The 18,562-nt window shown below is 41.1% G+C and overlaps 1 protein-coding gene across 2 annotated transcripts in view; it reads left to right on the top strand.

The window, feature by feature from the left end:
- Positions 1–8,035: 8,035 nt before the first annotated feature.
- Rnf19a (ring finger protein 19A, RBR E3 ubiquitin protein ligase) overlaps positions 8,036–18,562 on the top strand; it is a 47,606-nt gene continuing 37,079 nt past the window's right edge. The window contains exon 1 of one of the 2 annotated variants that reach the window (XM_013012508.1): positions 8,036–8,283. The gene's annotated coding sequence lies outside the window, so the exon portion shown is untranslated. Of the gene's footprint in view, positions 8,284–8,799; positions 8,974–18,562 lie in introns of those variants that run through there. The other variant, XM_013012509.1, reaches the window with a different exon arrangement.

Below are 18,562 nucleotides of genomic sequence, written 5' to 3' on the forward strand. Positions count from 1 at the left end.
GAGCTCAGGGACAGTGCCCAGACCCAGAGTTCAGGCCCCATGACTGAAAAAAAAAAAAATTTAGACTTGCCACTGGAAGAGTTCTGACAATCAAAATGCACACAGTATTTTTCTCACCTAGTTAATGTTGACACCTATAAATATAATTATAGTATATGCTGGAGAAGAGTACAGTGTTTTCAAACTTTGAAAACAATAAATCTTCATTAAATTTGGGTCTGATAGAGCAAATCTCCTGCATATGCATAAAGGCATACATAAGAATGCTCTTTTAGCATGATGTCAGTGGCTCAGATATGTAATCCTAGCTACTAAAGAAGTTGAGATATGAGGATCATGGTTCGAAGCCTGCCCAATCAGGAAAGAAAGAGAGACTCTTATCTCCAATTAACTAGCAAAAAGTGGAGCTGTGGTTTAAGTAGTAGAGTGCTCACCTTGAGCATAAAATCTCAGGGACAATGTCCAGACATTAAGTTCATGCCTCAGGACACACACATGCACACACACACACACACACACACACACACACACAATGCTCATTTATTTAGCAGTTTAAATGTCTGAACTAGATATCCATTTCTATTTTAAGGGTTTTCTTTTCTTTGTTTTGTTTTTAAGCTATAGAATGGTACAGGAACTATGTGAGATTATTTTGTCATTCTCTGAAAGGTTTTGTATTTAAAAAAAAATACATCCACTGGGCACCCATGACTCACACCTTTAATACTAGCTACTCAAAAGGCTAAGATCTGAGTATTAAAGAATTCAAAGCCAGCCCAGACAAGAAAGTCTGTGAGACTCATATCTCCAATTAACCACCAGAAAATCAGAAGTGGTGCTGTGGCTCAAGTGGTAGAGCACTAGCTTTGAGCTGAAGAGCTCAGGGACAGTGCCCAAGCCCCATAACCAACCAAAAAAAAAAATCCACCTACCCTAAGAAAAATAAGATAGGCATATTCATGCTGGGGAAATGAAACAAAACAAGAATTACCATATAGAGTTTTAACAATTTTTTAATAAAGATTATCATTTAGTATCAGGAGTCTGGGTCCTATCTAAAGGTGTTTCACTTGTAAATTAATCTAATCTCTTGTTTGCTTTTGTTTGGAATCTTTTCACTTTGGATAATGTTGTAGTTAAAAACTCCTAAAACTAGCATTGAAGTGATATTTGTTTGTTGAGGTTATATTTTGTAAGTGAGGAATTATCCGTTGTATGCACTTAAGTATAATCCCTTTCAGCTATTTAATTACCAAACAGTACTAGTTTGTGGATATATATACACATTATTTTATTATGTTTATATTAATATTTTATTATTTTTATATTTTATGCTATATTTATAGCATATATGTTAATATAATTGATAATTAATTGTGTGATTAAAATATTTATTGTATATATATACATATATGCACATATAAAACCTGCCTTGTATATATATATATATATATATATATATATATATATGCTTATACATTTTAAACCTGCCTTGTTCAAAAAATGGTAAAAGATCAATTATAAATATATGTCATATAGCACCAGAAAAATTAAATCTGAACTAGTGAAGAAATGGGAACTAAGCAGGAGTGAGGTAAGTATATAAAACACGTCCTGTTACATCTTGTACATAGCCGGAAGGAGACCACATATATAGCTCTAAGCTTCCTCGCAGGCAAGGGAAATATTGTCATGTCCACAATGAGGCACTCACAAAACAAAAACAAATGTAGACAATAAAAGAGGGAAACATAACTATACCAGGTGTTAAACCACAGAAAAATATTTCCAGATATTGTCAGAGAGACTAAATATAGCAACAAGTTATGACTCTTTCTTATAAAAGCTCTGAATCTCCATTCATATCTCCTACAATACTATACAAAAGTGGATTCATTAAGAAAATGTGGAGCCAGGTTCTGGTAGCTGACATCTATAATCCTAGCTACTCAGAAGGCTGAGATCTGAGAATCTTTGGTTCAAAGCCAGCTCTGGCAGTAAAGTCTGTAAGACTCATTTCCAATTAACCACTAAAAAGCTGGAGGTGGAGCTGTGGCTCAAATGGCAAAACATTAGCCTTGAACAAACAAAAAGCACAGAGAAAATGTCCAGGCCCTGAGTTCAAGCCACAAGATCAGCTTGTATATGTGGGCGCGTGCACACACACACACACTTGAAGCTAGAGGAGCCATATCATGAGATTGGGTGGGAGTAGAAGGCTAATCAGTGAAAGCATAATCCTTCAACTGGCCTTGACATAAGTTCATTACCAGGATGGTCATGATATTTGTTGTCTAATCTAGAAACTGTGAGAGTAGAGGGGATAAGTCCCCACAACAGACATAAGTCATGAATATCTTGAGCAACCTGGGACATAATTTTACTCTAAGTTATTGTTCCTCATCCACTGTAATTCTGCTTCATTGCAACATGTCACTGTGAACTCATCCGATCCACCATAAAATATGCCTAACTTGTTTTGCTCTAGTTATAGGGCATCCTGGGAATTTCTGGTTCAAGTCACCAGTACGGAGTGAGCTTGTCCGTGACTCACTGAAGGAAACTGAGAAAGACTGGTAATTGAGTAAGAAATTTGGAACACTGGCCTGAGGATCTAATTCACATCAAGAAAAGATTAGAGGAGATGTGGTATAAATTACCTGAAGAGCTTGCTTAAAACTAAATCCTAGGCTCCCCAGTCTGAAAAATAATGATTCTTTTTGGCTGAGATGGAACCCAGGTATATATTTAAGCAAGCATGCCACAAAACATAATTTTAGCTTGTACTTTGAGAAACATCACCCTAATAATTGCTTAAACATACCTTCACAAAGTCTAACCTATCTCTAAGAAAGAACAGCCTGGGCCAGCATTAGTGAAGAGTCCAATGCTGGTTCTCTCTGTGGAATGCGGAAGGGAAGGAGAACAGAGTTCAGCCTTTAGCCACCTGGACTTTTCCATTGAAGAACCTATTCTCCATTTTGAAAAGGCCTCTCCTCCTCAGATTCCCTGTATGGTACTAACAAGAAAATCACCCAAGCAGTTACATTAGTGACACAATAATAGAAATCTCAGCTGGAATAATTCCCTCTCTAGTGAGAGATTTTTTGTTTGTTTTTATCTAGTAAGAGTGGCTAACATTTATTGATGCTTTACTCCAAGCCAATCCTTTAGGCATGTACCTTTATCATTTGGTCTTGTGACCCAAGAGTGATACTATTTTTGCCTTCCATTTTATGTCTGAGCACAGTAACCACGGACACTGGGTGCTCAGGATACCTTCATAGCCATTCACACTAGTCCTGAAATTGTGGATCCCAGAAATTCCACAACTTTCTCAGGATCCCATAACACTGAAACTCTGAAACCTCATACATAGAAAATGGAAGAAATTGTAAGAAGGAATCTCTGTGCCCCTGCTGGAAAGGGAACTGAGCCAATTTGGAAATCAGTGTTAGGAGTCACATAAAGATAAACAAGGGTGAAAGGTCAAGAAGTAGCACATTCTGTGACAAATTGTGCCAAATGAGATTCTCCAAGTCTTCTTTGATAAGAAAGGCTCAGTATGTCCTCCTCATGCCAAGTTAATGGCAATAGAGAATAAAGCCCTAAGCTGCCATTCCTGACTTCATTTTCCTGCAATGAAAACAATGCTAAGGCCAAGATTCTTGCCTTTGTTGACCTCAGACAGAATTTATGGTACTCTGATACAGTTCTAACTGCTTGCACCTCACAATTGGCCCTTATATTAGAGTGACTTTCTATGAGTTAGTTTCTCTGTGAGGTTTATAAGTGAATTGAGGGCAGGGAGCACGTTTTACCCTATTTTTTCTTCCAGTGCTTAGGAAAAGGCATGTCATGTGTATGAAGCGAGGTTGCCTGTTTTCTTCTGTTTCATAAGTGTAGTATTAAAGCTCCCTGCCTTCAAAGGTAGGTGGGAAAGACCTACAAATAGTGATAATATAGTGCTTTGAAGAAAGAATTATAGTGGATAGAACAGGCTTTCTAAGAAGCCAGATAGACTTGACATAGCCAGTGAGGACCAGTAAAAATGAGTAAACAAGCCATGTTCAGAAGAGGGAAGGGGACATTCTAGGCAGAGTAACACATGGGGGAGAAACCAAAATGGGGGAGAGAGAAAAGGTAGAAGAGCAGAAAAAGGAAGGATTTGTGGTGCTGGAATCTTAGTGTGGCTAAAGAAAATTTCACTTTGTGGCATCAAAAAAGGAATTATGAGGCAAGTGTGGGCGACAGGTATGAACTCTAGAGCCAGGCTGCCTGGATTGTTCAAATCCCAGCTCTGCCACTTGCCATCTATGTAACAGAGCAAATTACTTAACCTCTGAAGCTGTAGATACTAATTTGTTAATTGGCTAACAACAAAACCTACCATTGGGAACTCATAATAATTAAATGGCTTAATACTAATAAAATAGAACAGAGCCTGTCAGGTAGCATGTACTTAATAAGGAGCACTTAATGTAATCCCATTGTTTCCTCTAGTAGCCCACTCCGCCCCCCGCACCCCCCAGTCATGGGGTTTGAACTCTGGGCCTGGGCGCTGTCCCTCAGCTCTTCAGCTCAAGGTTAGTGCTCTACCACTTGAGCCACAGTGCCACTTCTGGTTTTCTGGTGGTTTATTGAAGAGTTTCATGGCCTTTCCTACTTGGGCTGGCTTCAAACCATGGTCCTCAGATCTCAGACTCCTGAGTTGCTAGGATTACAGGCATGAGCCACTGGCACCTGGCTAGTGTCCCACTTTTACTCCATTTGTTCACCTATTTCTTCCTATTTCCTCCAGTGCCCTGGATTGAATGCAGGACCTTGTTTATATGGAGCAAGTGGTCTATCATTGAGCCCCAAGCCATGACTCCTTTATGGGATTCCTTCAATAGCCTAATTGGTCTTTCTGCCTCTTCTCTTGGTATACCATAATTTGGAATAACCAATTGCGTATTGGTTTATGACACACCATACCAATTATTCAAAGTCACCTTCCATGACCTAGGTCTTAAATAAGCTCCTATCTTCTCTAGCCCTCCCATACTCCTGTATGCTTCAGCCTGTGTTTGCTTTGAACTTGACACATTTTTGTTAGGACATTGAACTTGCTATTTCTTCTGCTTTTTCCACCCGCTAAACTTATTTGCTTCCTTCTTGCCTTGCAGAACCCAACTCAAATATCAGAGGCGTTTACCTTAGTTTGAGAGATCAAAATTAAATAACCTTCCTGATTTCTATATACTACTCTGGGAAGTTAATTTATTTTCCTTTATTCTTTTTTCCTTCATGCCTCATCCACTCTCCTCAGTTCCAGGAGAACAGACATATGGGTTGGGTTTTTGATTGATGTATTTTCAGTGCCTCTCAATAGCATTCGCTCATTGACACTGAAGGAATTCCAAGAGCATAGGGAAATGAGAACGCGCCCAAAATGAAGGCACCAGGCTAGTTTGGGGGAGGGGTTTATTTTTCATTAATCCAGTGAGAAATCACAACATCCTAGTAGTTTTTCAACTTTGGCTATGCATTAGAATCACTCAGGGTCTTAAAACACTAATGCTGGGCACCACTCTCAGAAATTCTAATGAACCGATGTGTGTGGCCTGAGCACCAGAATTTTTTTTGGCAGGGGTTGGGGGGGGGGATGAGCTGGGGCTTGAATTCTGCCTCATACTTGCTAGGCAGATGATTTAAAACTTGAGACAAGCTTCCAGTCCTTTTTTGTTTTGTTTCTTGTATGGATCTCACTTTTTTCAGGCCTCCAACTGAAATCCTCTAATCTCTGCCTCCCCAGTTACTATGATTATAGTCATGAGCCACCACAGGCAGCCTGGCATATAAAAGCTCCCCCAGGAGATTCCAATGTGCACTCAAACTTGAAAACACTGCTTTAAAGATACAGGAGGATGTAGAAGAGGTAGTACAGGAGGGTATAATAAACAGTAGAGTATGTAATAAACAGCATGTGGTAGAGGTTATAGAAATTCTTTGAGAAAAATCCAGTTTGGGGCCTGGATAATGACAGCAGCAAAATTTAAGAGAAGTAGAGAGCTGGGCATGGTTGTACATACACCTGTAATCTGTTTCCCAAGAGGCTAGAGCATCCAGAGTTCAAGGCTAGCACGAGCAGTTAGCTAGACCCTATCACAAAACAAACAAAAGGCCTGGTGGTATGGCCTAAGTGGTAGAATCTTGGATAGGCTGGGTTCGAGGCCATCTGAAAGTGATCCAGTAGAGGTGTTCAATAATTTTTGTAGTGTTGTTTTAGTAGTACTAAAGTTTGAACTCAGGGCTTCACTTGCTAGGCAGGTGCTCCACTTAAGCCATACTTTTTATTTCTGAGACAGGGTCTCACTTTTTGCTGAGGCAGGTGTGGACTGCTATCCCCTACTACTTATGCTTCCCAAATGTAGATAGAATGCCAGGCACTTGTTAATGCATCCACCTATTGGTGGAAATTGGATCTTTCTGTAGGTAACTTTTTATCCAGGCCCACTTGGAACCTCAATCCTTCCAATCTCTACTTCTGGAGTAAATTCAGAGCTGCATTGCTTAATAGGTTCCTCTTGGTCTAACTGAAGAGAAGGAAATTCCTCTAGTTTCAGGAAGACAAGTAATGGGAATCTCTGGAAACTGTGACAGCTATACAGAATACAAGAGCATTTTTGTTTTGTACTAAAAACAACCAACTTCCAAGCTCCTCATGCTGCAATGTTTAACATGATTTATTTTCAAGAATTATGTATGAGTACTATTCCTTGTGTATAACTCACCAGTGAACTTTTGTAGGCTTAAAGTATTCCATTGATTATATTGCTGTCAGCCTTCAAGCAGTATTTAAAGCTACATTCAACACTTCTAAAATTTCCAATAAATGAAAAACATATCCACAATTGCTTCAAGGTTTGTGGTTAAAGACACTTAGACCTGAACTGCCTAGCTTATTTGGTTTTCTAATTGGTAAACATTTACTGGGTTACCAAAGATACCAACTACAGTCTGAAAAGACACAGCTCTTCAGTTTGTTCCAAATTTAAATTAGACACACTAAAATAAGGATCGAAAGGTTGATATATTTAGCTAAGTAACAGATGGCGGGTGGACATTTTGTCCAACATTTATCACATGTATTCCAAGGAAAAATGATGTAAATCTCTGAAGGGAAACAATCTAGGAGAGAAGGGATAAGGATTAGAATGAATTTGCTATTCAACTACGAATTTATACCCAGTCCTGTGTAGGCTAAAACACACACACACACACACACACACACACACACAAGAAATTAGAAGATCTGAGGATGAGACAGATAAAGCTGAATTAAAGTATTTTGGAATGTATGGGATTGATTACGGACTGAACCAATCCGAGATCTGAGGGCCATGGTTCGAAGCCAGGCGGGACAGCAAGTCCGAGGGAGCCTCTTATCTCTAATTATGCACCAAAAAGCCGGAAGTGGAGCTAGAGTGCAAACGGTAGAGCGCTAGCACGTCGGGGCGGGGCAAACTGAGGGGCAGCGCCATGCCCCGAGCTCAGGCGCCAGGCCCGGCACACGCAGAACAGGAAGGAAATGCGCGGACTGGGTGGGCGGCCAGGGCCGGGCCAGCCCGGCTCGGCTCCCCGGCCGCTCAATCTAGCAGGTGCGCCGCGAGAACACAAAGGAAAGAACAACTCCGGCTCCGCGAACCGCCCGGCGTCCCGCAGAAGTCCGCAGGTCCCGCGATCGCCCTTCCCCTGGGCCTCGGCTCCAGACACCCCGAGCGGTCCACGGAGGAAACTCGGTCGCGGCCACCGGGACCCCACTGCCTGGCCAGCGGCTCCGGGCGATGCTCAGACGACTGGCTGAGGCGCCGGGCGAACAGGCACCAGCGAACGGCCGAGTCCCAGAGGCGCCCGCGGCGAGCCGGGGTGGGCGTGACGCCATGACGCCAGGCACGCGGGCGGTGCGTCGGGGAGGGGCGGGGCCGAGGGCGGGGATGGGGGCAGGGAGGGAGGGGTGCGGGAGAGGGGGAGGAGACGGGGGTGTGTGGGGCGGGGGGAGAATGGCAGTTGCGGCGCTGCTTCCCCGGAGCCGCCGTCGAGCCGGAGCTGCGGAGGAGGAGGAGTTCGGGGAAGCTGCGGTGGGGACACTCGCCCTCCGCTACCCGCGCCCCAGCCGACAGGAGCCGTGGCGGGGCTGAAGGGGCCTCCTTCGCCTTTCCTCCGGCTTCTCCCTCCGCGGCGGGGACATGGGCCTGCTCGCCCGCCGCCAGGCGCCTCTGCAGCTCTGAGGAGTTAAAGGTACCACCGGCACCCGGAGGAGGTTGCGCCCGGGACGGGAGGCCAGGGGCGGCTCCCACGTCCGGACCCGAGGAGCACTGGCCGGGCACTGCCATCGCGCGTCCCCCAGGCTGGGACATGGATTCGGAACTCCCTAGGGGAGGCGCCGCTGGGTGCCCCGCGCGGGCGGCCGGTGTGAGGTGGGGCGGGGGGAGAGGGTCATAGGCCTCGAGCTGGGCCCGGGTCCCCCCCTGGCTCGGGGGTCCCCCCCCGCGCTTCCCCGGGATCGCGGGCGGAGGCGGGGCGTGGGATCCGCCCCGAGCCTGGCCCTGGCCCGGCCGGCTGTTGGGCGGGCGGCGGCCCCGCCGTGTTGTGACGGACCGAAGCCGCGCTCCCCGGAGCACTCCCCCCAGCCCGGCCCGGCCCGGCCCGGCCCTACCCGGTCCGGGAAGCCGGCGGGACCCGAGGGCGGCTGCCGCGGGGAGGCGGCGGGGGCGGAGCGCATTCCTGACGGGTGAAATCGGCTCTAACGGGACGGTTTCCGGGCGTCGTTGCACGTTCGGAGCCGGGGACTTCGCCCCGCAACCCGGGCTGCCGGAGGCCCTTAGAGAAGGGAGAGCCTTGTTCCGGGCAAGAATTACCACTGTTTCCAAAGCGAAGATCGCACCCACAGACGCACACGCCGGAAAAATGGAGTAGCCTTGGGGTAGAGTACGTGTTGCTGATGGGGGTCTCCCGGGGTGTCTGACCCTGGCTTAAACCTTCAGGTTGCCCCCAGCCCTCACCCGGCCGGCAGTGCCACTACTTGTTCCTGTCTAGTTTTTCCTCCGATCGGAATTCTACTCTGCCACCTTCCTCCTCCTCCCTCCTCACCCCCGTTTCATTAATTTGGGAAGGAAAAGTAGTTTGGGGTTGGTTCATTAGCCCCAAGATAAGCGCGGCGAGTAAAAGAGGTTCGAGGTAGTTAGGGTTCTGCATGAGAGAGAGGAAGGTTTAATTTTGGCCATCGGTCCCGGGCAGAAATAGACGAGTGATGCTTTACTCGGCTTAAGATTTACTCCTCTAGGTGTTTTGTTAGGTTGATGTTAGGGAGGACCGCCCTATTTAAGTGTTGCTGCTGTTTTCCAACCCAGGTGTTGGCTGGAAAGGCTATTTTTAAGTCAACAGCAGAAGGTATAAAGCAGTCATTCCCCTGGTCCCTTGCTTCAAAATGTTTGTGATCTTTTCCATTCTACCTCTTTGTTTTGAAGAATATGGCTGTCTTTTTTTGTTATTGTTGTTGATGATGATGTTTCTTTTTCTAACCTGGATACATTGACCCTTTTGAGTGTCTGAAGTCTAGCCAGTATGCTCAAGTTTTATTTTCAGTTTTGCCATTAACAACCTTAGTGCACATTTTACCACTTCTGTTTATAATTCCAGCCCTTACCAAATTTGCGTGTTTAGCCAACTCTTAACACTGAGCTGTCTGAATTGAATTAAAATGTAAATACTTTATTTAGAAAATGGCGATGACCTTATTTCCAGATGTTCTTTCCTTGCTGCATGTAATTCCAGGGAAAGGATTTAGAAGTAAATCTTGGGATTTAGTAAACCAAATTATGCAATAACAAAACACTTTTTTGTTACTACTGTGCCTAATGCTCTTTAAAAATTACTGTATACACTATATTTGAAGATAAATTTTATGTTTTAATGGGAAATATTTTAAGGTCTTCAAAAGACCTCAGGAAAATTACATTTGGCAATTAATGACATGTTTTTAAGTGCTGGTAAGATTAATTTTTTTTTTGGTCGGTCGTGGGGCTTGAACCCTGTCCCTCAGCTTTTGAGCTCAAGGCTAGCGCTCTACCACTTGAAGCACAGCATCACTTCTGGTTTTCTAGTGGTTTATTGGAGATAAGAATCTCACGGACTTTCCTACTCAGGCTGGCTTTGAACAGTGATCCTCAGATCTCAGCCTCCTGAGTAGCTAGGATTCCAGGCGTGAGCCACCAGTGCCCGGCAAGATTAATTTTTTAAAAATATAAGTATATTTTAGAAGTTGGAACACAACCAAATAGTGGCTGCTTTAACTATTGTCTCCTTCCAGAGATGCTTCCAGCTGACCATTTAGAATTGATATAAAGAATTGCCCATTTTCCTGTTATCCCACTACTGTCTGAATTTATTCTTCCTAAATATTACTGGCAGTTTGTTAATTTTTTTTGGTACTTTGGTACTGACTAAATGAAACCAGATTATTTTCTACCTAAGTGCTTTTAAAGATACTTAAGCATCTTAATGGAAAGTAAGTGAACTTCCACGTTTGAATATGGATAAAGTAATAGAGTAGCATTTTTGCAACTGTGATTACAACATATTTGGGGATCACTTGTCATTAATGAGATCAGATGAAAGTGTACACTATTTGTTATGGTGTTAGGTGAAAATGAATGTGGATAATTTGGCAAACCTTAACATTTGAAAGAGTCTCCTGTATCATGGAAGGTTCAGAATTTATCTTAAATCTTTATATGGATTTAACACAGAAAGTTTTTGATTCCCCCGACCCCAATGTATTTTTCTTTCTGGACATGGTGGTACCTTGTAATCCTAGCTGTTTTACAAGTTGAAGTGGAAGGTTGGAAATCATTTGGGGCACTTTGAGACCCTGTTTCAAAAATTATTTTTTTAATTTAAAAATATTAAGGACTGGGAAATATAGTTCTATGAAATTTCCAAGAAGGCAAAAAAAAAGTTTCTGATGACATAAACATTCCTAGTCAGGTGTTTGCTTGGCACAGAGTAAACTGGTGGTATATTTTGTTATATTTACATCATAATTGGTCACTTATATCTTCTCTACTCAGGTCATGTAGAAAATGTTAAGAGAACTGTTACTTGTTTTTTTTTAAATTTTTTGATGCTACTAATAGGTGACCATTGTCAAATGCCAGCTAGTTCTTATTAAGCTATGTTGTTTTTAAAAAAATCAATTTTTATTATTGAGGTCCAGATAAAAATTTGGACAGTTTGGGCTGAAGGCAAAAGTGAAACTGACCTTCTAAATTTGAAGTTAAATTTCTAAATTTATATTTGATTGCATATTTCACTGTATTTGTCAAGCTAGCTCATCATAGCTAAGTAGTAATTTAATGACTGTCTGAAAGAACCTCTTATCATATATGGTGTTATTTTGACTCCATATTTAGTAAAATGTTAATCTGATTACTTACAGAAAATAGCTAAAGTTTTCATACCTTGGCAGTTTTTTTCCCTCCTACTAGGAATGATATTTCTTGTTTTTCCTCCCTTTTTTACTTTATCAAGTCATTGTTAGCTGACAGAGATGTATCATTGAAACAACTCATGTACATAAGCACACTTGCACAGCTACAGATCAACAGATAATACCCATTTGCCAAACACATTTGTGTTTCAACTAAATTCTCAACAGCAATCATGTCTTATATCTGCTGTGAAGTGAAAAAATTAGTACATTTTTCTAAAATCACTTTTAAAATAGTATTTACTGTATTGGTTTCTTTGTTGCTGTCAGTACCAGAATTATTTTTATTATTCATACTATTTTGAAGGGTATGCTATTGGCCTTACAACCATTAATAATTTTGGTCCTATTAATATTTCCTGGTATTTTATTTTAAAAGTCAAATCTAAATTGGGTGGCTATAATCCTGGCTACTCAGGAAGCTGAGATCTGAGGATCACAGTTTGAAACCACGTAGGCAGGAAAGTCTGTGAGACTGTTTATCTCCAATTAACGTCCAAAAAGCTGGAAGAGGAGCTGCCACTCAAGTGGTAGAGTGGTATCCCTGAGTTAAAAACGCTGAGGGACAGTGCCCAGGCCCTGAGTTCAAAGGCCCAAGACCAGCACTAATGGGCTCGTGGGCACCCACACCCACAGAGTCAATTCTAGTTGTACCAGACAATTCTAGTTGTTACTTTGTCTCATTTGGGAAAATTTTGTTATGTGAAAGTCTTAGTAGCACAGAACTGATGAGGAATTGTTTTAGCCTACAAATAGAGTTGTTCATTGAATTATGAAGCAAAATCTTCCTTATAAACTACGCTTCTTTGTTTGAATTCCAAAAAAACTTCAGAACTATATCCTTGGTTCACAGAGCTGGTGTAGCCACCTTAAAATTATGTAGTCTTCACATTTTCAAATCCAGTCCCACTCTGGATACCCCAATCCCATAGTAAAAATAGCCCTGTTGTAATGTGAGTAGATAACAAGTTGTCAGTTAAAAAAGAACTTTTCTAGAAGTGAGCCAAAAGGAAGAAGCAGGAAACCAGGACAAACTATTGGGAATGTGATACAACTAGACTTTTGAATAAGTGCTATATAGCATATTAATATAAATATAGCATCACAAAAATAGTCATTAGTCTGAATCTATGGATTTATGTTTTGTGATTTCTAAATCTAAATCAAGTATTTATATCTGCCTCCTAAAGTGAGATAGCGTTGCAGATAATGCAAATCTATTATCACAGGAGCATTCCTTGATTAACTGTAAAAGTTTCAACACTTGGCAAAAACCTATACAATAGGTGTTGAATAAGCATTTGGTAACTAACTAAAGAATGTACAATGTAAGGTATCTAGTTCATAACTTTCTCTACAGCAGTACGGTCCAGTAAAAATACAATGTAAGCCACAAAGGTAAGGATTTCTTAGACTTTTAACATGCATTAGTGAATAACTTTACATTTTTTATTCATACTAAATGGTACAATTCTAGGGATATTTTGTATGAAATGTTCCTTTCCACAGAGATTCATTTTCTTCCACCTTTTCTCCCTGTCCCTTCCTCTCCCCTCCCTGCCTTTTTTTTTAAAATATTAAAAAAACATTTTGCTGGGTGCCAGTGGCTCACACCTGTAGTGCTAGCTATTTAGGAGGTTGAGAGCTGAGGATCATAGTTCAAAGCCAGCACACGCAGAAATGTCCATGATATTTGTATCTCTAACAAACAACTCAGAAAGAGCTGGAAATGGCTCTGTGGCTCAAATAGTAGAATGCTAGCCTTGAGCACTAAGATGCTCAAAGACACAGTGCCTAAGCCCCCGGCCTGGCAAAAAATAAGTTTGTTTTTTTTTAATACCCATACTGGAGTTTGAATGCAGAGTCTTGAACTCTTACTTGACTTTTTTTCCTCAAAACTGGTGCTCTACCACTTGAGCCACACTCCACTTCTGGGTTTTTGTTGGTTAATTGAAGATGACAGTCTCACAAATTTGTCTGGCCAGGCTATCTTTAAGCCACAATCCTCAGATCTCAGCCTCCGAGAAGTAGCTAGGATTACAGGTGTGAGCCACTGGTACCTGGCAGATTCATTGTGTTTTAGTAGTATTTTTCTAAATGATCAATATGTCTTTTGAAGTGAAATACAGAATTGTATGTGCCATTTATTATACAGGAATTATTGAGTTTAATTCAAAGTCATGATACCTGTCTTCTCTCTTTTACAACTGTCCCAAAATGACTGTGCCTTACCCTTTTTCCCAATCTATAAAAAAAAGGAGAATATGCTGTCCTCTTGTACATTTGAAATACTCTGAACCATTCAGATAAGATGGTTACAAAAGAAATCTTTTATTATTAGTAAGTTGCAATGACTAGTCCTTCTGCCATGAATGTTCTTTCACCAGATTTTTACATGGCTCTTTTATTTTGGACCTTGGTGTAAATGTCACTTTTTCAGTGAGACACATGACCGTGTTTAAAACGCATTCTTGGTTTTAAAGAATTCTATTTAAGGGGCTGGGAAGGTGGCTCAGTGGTAGAGCGCTTGCCTTGCATGCTCAAGGCCCTGGGTTCGATTCCTCAGCACCACATAAGCAAAAAGAAAAAGCCGGAAGTGGTGCTGTGGCTCAAGTGGTAGAGTGCTAGCCTTGAGCTGAAGAGCTGAGGGACAGCGCCCAGGCCCAGAGTTCAGGCCCCACAACCGGACCCAAAAAAAAAAAGAAAGAATTCTATTTAACTTTTTCCTACCTTCTATCAATCACCTAAAATATTTAGAAGAAATATTTAGAAAATATTAAACTTTATATTAAAGCAAAGAACATTTTAGTATTAGTTATAATTACTGAATTTAAATTGTTTATGAAAAACAAGGAAAGGAGTAAGACTTTAGAATATCAAAAAAGATGGAAAAGAATATGTAGAATCCAAGGCACAAAAAAATCATGGAAGTGAAATTATGTGTATTTTGTTAAGATAACGTTACAAATATTGGGCCTTTTTTGTGGTGGTATTGGAGTTCAGGACCTTGAACCTGCTTGGCTGGCACTCATACTACTTTAACCGTACCTTCATCCTTGCATTTTACCAGTTATTTTAGAAATGTCATTTCATAGACTTTTCTGACCTAGGTGACTTTGAACTTCAGTCTTCCAGATCGCAGCTTCCTGAGTAACTAGCATTACAAGTGTGACCCATGTACAATGGGGTAAATACAGGATTTTTGTTGAGAGACTCAGACTTTTTTAAGTTATACTGGGGGTAGAGAGAGGGACTTTGAATGCTATGTTAAGTTGAAATTTTTCAGTATCTGTGGGAGACCAATAGAAATTTGTAAGTAGACCTTAACAAGAGAGGCTAGGTGATTAATAAAGCGCTATATAAGAAGGATGGTAGCAGAAAGAGCACGGAGAATTTGTCTCTGCCATATTTACTGTATGGGTAAATCATGTACTCTGTAGATGAATGCTATCCAATAGAACTTTCTGTGATGAAAGTATGTTCTTAAATCTGTGATGAAGTTATGTTCTAACAAATAGCTGCTGCACATACGGCCAAAGACTATTTGAAATGCAACTAATGCATCTGAGGGACTGAAAATGAATAATTTTATGTAGCTAGTGATGATATATTGGATTGGGTATCTCTAGACTTCATTTTTTTTACAAACTATAAAGATTAAAATATTAGTGTCACCAGGTGCTGGTGGCTCACTCCTGTAATCCTATCTACTAAGGCTGAGATCTGAGGATCACTGTTCAAAGCCAGCCCCCACAGGATGAGGCCCTAGGTTCAGTTCCTCAGCACCACATAAGCAGAAAAAGTGGTAGAGCGCTAGCCTTGAGCTGAAGAGCTGAGGTACAGTGCCCAAGCCCAGAGTTCAAGCCCCACGACCGACCAAAAAAAAAAAAAAATCCTCCCTCTTCCCCAGCCTTCTAAGAAGATTGGTGCTGAGAAGAGCTGGGGCCGAGGTCTGATTGTCAGAGAATGGACTGAGGCTAGTTGTTGGTATGAATGTATGAAAGACCATTTCTGCTTCGTGTATTTCCACTGCCTTGTACATTATAGCTGCATTATCTCAATAATTGTTTCACTAAATTAGTGAATGCATAACCATTTAAGTAGTAATGATTCTGTACAGTATTATTACATGCATTATATTGTCAGAGCATCAATGGATCATTCTATATTTAGCCCAGTATGTATATGATTAACATGTAAAATAGATGTTGCATGGTGTTTTTGCAGGCAATCAATACTTTTTTTTTAATTTATTTTTTACCAGTCCTGGGGCTTGAACTGAGAGCCCAGGCATTATCTCTGAACTTCTTTTTGCTCAAGGCTGGTGCTCTACCACTTGAGCCACAGCACCACTTTTGGCTTTTTCTGTGTATGTTACTGAGCAATCAAACCTGGGGCTTCATACATGCTAGGCAAGCATTCTATCATGGAGCCACATTCCCAGCCCATGTAACCAATATTAAATATGTCTTTATGTAGTTTGTGTTCAATAAATCTTGACAGTATTGAATTTGCAGTTTTAGAATTTAAAGAAAATTTCCTAGTATTGTGCAAGCCTATGAAATTTAGACCCTCATGAATCTTCTAGATAGTGGTATATGCTGCTAAGCTTATAAAATTTAAGTCTGAAGTATTTTTTTATGAGAGGAATGGGAAATTCTGGAGTTCTTTGTTTTATTTTCATATGTATTCTCTATATGAATAGTTTCAAAGAAATACATCATTGAATAGTGTGTTATAACTTGGGAAAAGTTAATGAGGAAAATATTAATTATTTGAAAATGAAAAAAAAAATCTTTCCTCTTGAGAAAGTGAGAGATTCCAGGGTCTCTACAATACATCATATACAATATCAGCTTATAATAAGCAATTACTAGGAGCATTAATAAAAGTTTACTTTTTACTCTATCCAAAAAAAATGGTAAGTAGCAAAGTTAGCAGACAGATTTTTAAAAGCAACACTAGTATTTTAAGGACTTAAGGGAGATAAATAACTGAACAGTTGGATAATATCAGTGAGGAAATGGAAACTAAAAAGGAGTAGTTACTCTAGTAATGAGAAGTACAGTATCTAAAATGAATTTTTTCCTGGATGGATTTAACAGTAGAGTCCAGATAGCAGAAGAAAAAGTAAAACTGAAGACAGATCGATAAAAATTTGTTAAGCTAGCCGGGCACTGGTGGCTCACGCCTGTAATCCTAGCTACTCAGGAGGCTGAGATCTGAGGATCGCGGTTCAAAGCCAGCCTGGGCACTTAAGACCATGAGACTCCTATCTCCAATAAACCACCAGAAAACCAGAAGTGGCGCTGTTGCTCAAGTGGTAGAGCTCTCGCCTTGAGCTGAAGAGCTGAGGGACAGCACTCAGGCCCAGAGTTCAAGCCCCACGACCGACCAAAAAAAAAAAAATTTGTTAAGCTAAGAATGAGGAAAACATTACACAAAATGAACACAGAACTATTGATGTAATGAAGGGTGTTGGTGAGAATTGTGAGACATAAATACTTTTATGTCGGTTGGTACAAATTGGAAGAAAACAATTGGAAGCCTGATCAGGGGCTGGGAAGATGGCTCAGTGGTAGAATGCTTGCCTTGCATGCGTGAGGTCCTATGTTCGATTCTTCAGCACCACATAAGCAGAAGAAAATGGAAGTAGTGCTATGGCTCAAGTGGTAGAGCGCTAGCCTTGAACTGAAGAGCTGAGGGACAGCACCCAGGTTCAGACTTCAGGCCCCAAGACAAACAAAAAAAAATAAAATAAATAATAACATCAGAAGCCTGTATCATTTAGATCATAGGAGATTAATCCACTAAGAAATTTTATTGAATCAGTGAAGATAGGGTGGAGATCATTATTCAGTAACTATGGTCCAGATAACTCATAAATGGCTAATTCTTTAGAAATCAATATTTAATCCTTACTTATTTTTTTCTTTTTTGCTGAACTCTGGGCCTAGCTGTAGTCCCTGAGTTTTTGTGCTATGGCTAGCATTCTGCCACTTGATCCACAGCTCCACTTCTGGCTTTTTTTTTTGTAGTTAATTGCCTACATGAATCTGAATCACAGACTGCTAGCTTTAAACCACAATCTTCAGATCTCAGCCTCCTCTCTGAATTAAGCTGGAAAGACCAGCAGTCCCTGGTGGTGGGGGGGGGTTGTTGTTGTTTGTTTGTTTTTGTTTTTCTCTTTTAAAACAAGTTTTACTATGTATTCCAAGCTGGCTTTAGACCTCCTGTGTAACCCAGGTTGGCCTTGAACTCATGATTCTTCTTCCTCAGTCTCTTGAGTGCTTGAATTAAATGTGTTCATTCATACCCAGCAGATCTCTACTTCCCCCCCCCTCCAGTACTGGAATTTGAACTTGTTAGTCAAGAACTCTACCACTTGAACCATTCCAATAACTCTTTCTGCTTTATTTTTCAGGTAGAGTCTCATATTTTTCTCAGGCTTGCCTCAGACTATAATTTTTCCTCCCGAGTAGGATTACAGGCTTGTCACCATGCCCTCTTTATTTGTTGAGATGAGTATCTCACCACACCAACTTGAACCCCTGCTGGCCTTAAACCATGATTCTCCAGATCTCTACCTCTTGTTTTCTTTCTTGCTGTGTATCTATGTTTACACGTGTGCATACGCATGCATATATGTGTATGTTTGTACTGGGGCTTGAACTCAGCCTTGTGCATTCTCTGAGCTTTTTTTGCTCAGAAGTGGTACTCTACCACTTGAGCTATACCTCCAGTTCTGGCTTTTTGCTGGTTAATTGGGAAGGAGTCTCGAGAAATTGTCTTCCTGGCTTAAACCTCAGACCTCAGATCTCAACTTTCTGAATAGCTACGATTACAGGTGTGAGCCTGATAGATGGATAGCCTCTTTCTTTTTCTTTTCCTTCTTTAATTTCCTTCCCTATCCTTCCATCTCTTTCTTTTCATATTGTGGTGTAACATGTATCAAAAAAGTACATTAGGAATTTGTAGATCAGTGACAACACAGAATTACCTTTGTAATTCCTCATGCACATGTTAAGA

Source organism: Dipodomys ordii, unplaced genomic scaffold, assembly GCF_000151885.1.
Source record: "Dipodomys ordii isolate 6190 unplaced genomic scaffold, Dord_2.0 Scaffold17, whole genome shotgun sequence".
NCBI classification, from domain to species: domain Eukaryota; kingdom Metazoa; phylum Chordata; class Mammalia; order Rodentia; family Heteromyidae; genus Dipodomys; species Dipodomys ordii.